Below are 6,000 nucleotides of genomic sequence, written 5' to 3' on the forward strand. Positions count from 1 at the left end.
AACTGCCTTAGTTAAAATTTGATAAATCAATTTTGCTATTTTTCTAGACGTTCTGAATTTTGGTTTTGCTTTCTTCTTTGATTTATCCTGGTTTATAAGAGTTCCTGTCTTATTTTAATTTCTAGTGTTAGAGCTTTTTTTCCCTAGCTTTTATATTCCACTTTTAATCGTGCTGAGCTCAGTTATCATCAATCAATGTTTTAAATATTTCATGGGATTGTGACAAGATACATTCTATTTTAATGTACTGAGTTGGATATAATGGACATATAATTCTGTGTTACACATTTTTATCATCTAGTATTAGAAAATGTATTTTGAATAGTAGTTCTTTCTTTTAACACAGAGGTTCATAACTGGAGGCAGTTTCATCCCATCCTCCCCCTAGGGAGCATCTGGAGACATTTATAGTTCTCACAACTAGTAGGAGGTGAATGGAGGTGAAACTATTTAGTAGGTGGAGGCTAAGGATGCTGCTAAAAATCCTACAATGGGTAGGACAACCCCACAACAAAGAATTACTTGAGCTAAAATGTCAGTAGTGCCAAGGTTGAGGAACCCTGCTATTACAAGAGTCTTTCTTGCTAGATGTTACGATGTGCTTATTCCTAATGCCATAATTTCAGCTCATTGTACATGAATTAAAACTAATCCATTTAGGCTCATTTTTTATAGCACTTAAAGTAAACCACCCATCTTTATAGTTCATCCATACTTTTTCTTTTGCATTTTATCTTCCCTCAGATTGTTAAACTGGTAACAGGTTTCATGCTTTTAGTATTTTAGTTTAGGGCACATGGGGGAAATGAAACCCAATGAAAATGCGTTAATGCAGGAAACAGAAATTTTAAATTATTTCCACAGCATGAGTCAAGAGAAATTTGTTCTGATAAATAACAGACTGCTATTAAGAAATAGAAGCAAACTGAAAGATTAGATTAAACCAGTAATCTAATTTCCTTCCTGCCCCAAATTTATTGAAATAACTAAGCAGAGAGCAAGTTAGATAGACCAAATCCACAGCATCCCTAGAATAAAGACACAGTACCATCAGTAAAGGAAAAATCCTTAAGGAGAGAAAGCAAAAGTAATTGGATTGACAAAGAAGTAAGAACAGAAAACTGTAGCCCAAAGTACTTGCACAAAGCAACTGCTGCAAAAAATAACAGCAATTTCAGATATGCTTCAAACTTAGAGTCAATAAAACAAAACAGAACAAAACAACAATCTGGAGGTTCCAATGACCTCACATTCCATTAGAGCCGTTCCCTCCAAACACATGGTTCTGAGGGGCAGACAATAGCTATGTTTGTTCTTCACACTGAAACCCCCTTCTTTCTAATCAAAGTGAATACTATTCCAGGAAAGGGCAGATAGTAACACAATATTGAGACCAGAGAGAGAAACCCGATCACAGCCTGGGGTAACTTTAAAGAACCACACAATAGATAGGATCAAAAAGAAAGAAAGAAAGAAAAGCACAAAGCCAATTCCGGCATTTACTTCCAGGATAAAACTATGGAGTGGGGCAGGGGAGGAGAAGTTGACAATAGAAGGAGGAAATAGGGGGACATATCAAGATTAAAGGGGTTCCATGGCTCTATAAGGACCAGTGTATTATGACTCTAGGACACCAGAATTTGTTACTCCAAAGGATGCCACTTTGACTAAGAATTATTTTGAGCTGAAGGCAACTGAGAAGAAACAGATACGAGGAAAACTCTCTGCCCTCCCGCTCCCTAAAGGGAGACATCAATTTAGGAATGTGTCCTCCCTCTCTACCAAAAAAACCCCAGAGTTAATCACTAGAGACAACTTTAGACCCTTATCGGCCTGGAGATGGCACCAGAGGAATCCACATAACACTTACCGACTAGCATTTACCTTTCATTAGTCTCCCCTATATTTGCCATTCCACAATGTGCTGCCCCCCAGAGACTCAAGATTCTTTCCCTTTGTCATGTCACTTCTCTAAAAATGTATTGTTCCTTTGCAAAGAAGCAATATAAGCCCCAATTCTAACCAAGCCTTTGCGTTGCTTATCTCTGGGTACTCCCATGTGTTACTTGCACAATACACATGAATAAACTTCTGTTCATTTTTTTCTTGTTATTCTGTCCTTTGTCCAGTTTGCATGCCCTGGCCAGAGAATCTAAGGTGGGTAGAGGAAGAGATTTTTCTTCCCGTATATGACTATGTCATGTATAAACTCATATTATCTTCTAACATCTCCCTGGGAGAGACAAAGAAGCCAAATATGTGAATGTCATCATTGAAACCATAAACCACATCTCTTGCCAACTCTGGACCATCTGGGCAAGGAGCTCTGAAAGGAAATTTAAACACCAGGACCAACTATAGAAGGCTAAGAAACAAGAACAGCACGTAGATTCTACCAGCCAACTGCAAGGAAGACAGCAACAGGGTTTTGCCTACAATGGCCTTGGGTGCTTGAGAGTCTAAGAGGCAGAACCAAAGGAATAGAGACTCCAAATGCACAGATGACATCCAGAATTCCAGGAGCATTCTTCAGAAGTTTGTGGAATGAAGAGGTCTGCCCTTATGCATAGGTGTCACAGTTGTATCTAAGTATATTAGCGCCATCATTTTCCACCTCTATTCCCAGACTCTTTTAACAGGAAACTGCATTCTAACCTGGTAGTAGATCCCTTTGGAATACTTCATATATCCCTCAGAAGAAGTCCCCGAAGACAGTTTTTTTACTACGTAATGTAAAAGAACAGCTGAGTGCTGATACCCATTGACCTTGCATGTATCCACATAGGCCACAGAGACAAAGCTTGAACCGCAGCTGATCCAAGTCTTGGCTGAACATCCGGGATCCTCCTAAAACGTGAGTGCATAGGAGGCTTGTGAGGAACTGCTATAAGGCCATTTGTCACTCACTTCCCTATCTACCAAGGAGGCTGAAATGAGGCAGTGTCTTATCTCCTCCCAGGTTCTAATGAGGCATGAGGCTGTCTCATCTCATCAAGGTACAGCTACAGGCTAAAGAGTGGCTTAGCAGAAGCATAAGGACCATTATTCCTGCTGCAATTACCTGGACCCTTTTGTTTTGGTGTTGTCCTACACAAGACACTAAAGAAAGGAGATTGTTATTGTAAGGGCCATAAAGGCTGAAAAAAGGACAGATTATGCTGCTATATTCAGAAGAAACTCATAAAATTACTTACATTTCAAGAATAATTTTTCCCTGAGGGTCCTGATGATATATAATCACATGTCTTTGTTTCTTCCATGGATCAATATTCTTATAAATACCAACATCTCTGTTTCTATTCTGCTGCTTTATCACCATCGCAACTTGCACAAGAGTTGATAAAATTTCCCATTTTATAAATGCAATTTTTCAGGCAAATACATATCTTAACTACCTCTAGGAAAAATAAATCAAATTACAAGATTTATTAAAATTTAATGGAGCAAGTTCTTATTCTAGTTATCCAATAGAAACAATATTAATATATGAAATATTTATATAAACATCAAGAGAAACTCAAAGATTTCCAGGGATTTTTTTTTTCTTTTTTATGCTTTAAATGAACTGAGCCTAAGAAACAAATATTTTGATAAAGCAATAACAGGAAAAGTTTTTTAAAAAGTCTAACTATGAGTTCAACAGTTAACTAGTTGGTTACTCGGAAACATGTCAAAAGCAAAAATTATTTTTAAGCAACTTAAAAATTTTAATATCTGACACATAGTTATATAAGGAAAAGCTTTATATAATAATCAAGATGATTCCTTGGATAAATTAGACTGGTTTAATACTTTTGGCTCAGAAATACCTATCTTTTTTCTGATTTTACTAGTACAAAACTAATTTAGTATATTTTCTTGGATTTATTTTCTAATAAAAAGGATAATTAATTTGAGCTTTCTAAATTTCCTCTACTGATTTTAATGGTCAAATAAGCTAATTCATATAAGATTATAAAATATTAAAATTATGTGTCAAACTAGATTAAACTATAATAGATAATTCTTTATAAGAAGGATCCTTACAATGCTATAAATCATACAGACTTAATATGTCAGCATAAATTGTAATACCCAAGTGCTTACTTGTAAAACCTTAAACTAATATTAAATTGAGTTAATTCTTGAATTATCTTTGAATACTCAGAAATTTTCCAAGTAAGTGTTAAAACAAAGACAACCGGCCCAAAATGGAGTCTCTGATGCCAAGACTCACCTCACTAAAACAGAACTTAATTATAGTTTTAGTTCTCTCAGAAATGAAATCTTAAACTGGTCAATCAAGAATCATCTGATCAGGGACACCTGGGTGGCTCAGTCAGTTAAGCGGCTGCCTTCAGCTCAGGTCATGATCCCAGGGTCCTGGGACCTAGTCCTGCATAGGGCTCCTTGCTCAGCAGGGAGCCTACCTCTCCCTCTGCCTGCGGCTCCCCCTGCTTGTACTCTCGCTCACTCTCTCTTGCCTATGCTCTCTCTAGCAAATAAATAAATAAAATCTAAAAAAAAAAAAATCATCTGATCAGCACCAGTTAGGTAATCGGCCTCACACACCCCTGCCATCCCCAACCAATCCACTTTTTTGCCTAGTACAACTTTCCTGTTCCTGTTCCCTTCTGCCTATAAAAGTTTTTTCATCTTGTGCAGCTACTTGGCTCTCTGCTAGATTGGATGCTGCCTGACTCAAGAATAGTTGAATAAAGCCAATAAAATCTTTAAAATTTCGAATTTTGTGTTTTGTAACCTAAGATAAAGTGTAACACATTGGTCACTAAACATCATTTTAATTTCCCCTTCTTTTTTTACAAAAACTATAGAATGGTCATCAATTAGCAGATTAAAGGATGAAAATGCCTTTAAATGATAATGAGGTCTATTTTTGCCGAGATAAATTTGGCAAGATGACAGATAATTAGTACTCATGGACAAACATAACTAGATAGGTCTCACTGCTCTGCCTTTTAATCTTCTCTCTCTCAGAAGGATACAGAAGTTGGTTGCTATAAATGAAGATTTCAAAAGCCCTCTCTTGGAAGTCAGATCCTAAATAGATCTTTCCCTTCCTTAACAGATACTACCGCAACTCCCAACCTCTGACAATTTGTAACGATGCTAAACCTCTTTCACTATTCATAAACACTTCTGTTCAGATACAGTTATCTGATACTCATGCATGCCACATAATCAGAGTCTTAAGAATTAACATCTATACTTAATAGTAGATATTGTGTCTTCAAAGTTGTATATGAAGTTGCCATGCTATGAAAATAAAGGATTTTCCCAATTTCTCTGTGAAATCAAATAAAATTATTGAAGATAATCCACCATCGCCAAAAAATCTCATTTTTAAGCTTAAAACCGATGAAGAAAATGCATTATTTATCTCCTACTGGTTTGTACCAAACAGGAACTAAAGCTTTATAGTCAATAGAAAGGCAGTTACTTACTCTAGATTCTGTAAGAAAAAAAAAAAACCTTAATTATTGTCAGAATCTTGCCTTATTCATAATTTTTATAAACCCCTAAAAAACTGAAGCTGTAAGCAAGAACTGAAACCTATCTAAAGAATCACTTGAACATTCACAAATTTCATTTTATTATTTCAAGCTTTGATATATCTTTTAATCATTATTTATCAATAAATATTCTGGTTGAATTGAAGTAGTCTCTTACCAAAAGACTTACATGCTGATACAAAAACTTAATGGATTTTGTTTTCCTGCCCAGAAATATCTTTAATATATCAATAATGATGAAAACTTACTTTATAGATAATTTTTTTAATGTATGCAAAGGACTCGTTAAACTGAAAAGCCCACATCATTCCTAAAGCTCTAAGAAGAAAAAGGCAACTTGAGATATCTTGATCTCATTGAGTATTATTATGTAACTTATTTATGTAGTTCATTATATACAGCAGGTGCCAGCCACATATCCAAAAGGGACACCAGCAATACACCTCTACAGACTAGCTAGTCTAGAAGTACTACAGCTTGGATGAAC

This window comes from Neomonachus schauinslandi, chromosome 12 (genome assembly GCF_002201575.2).
Source record: "Neomonachus schauinslandi chromosome 12, ASM220157v2, whole genome shotgun sequence".
NCBI classification, from domain to species: domain Eukaryota; kingdom Metazoa; phylum Chordata; class Mammalia; order Carnivora; family Phocidae; genus Neomonachus; species Neomonachus schauinslandi.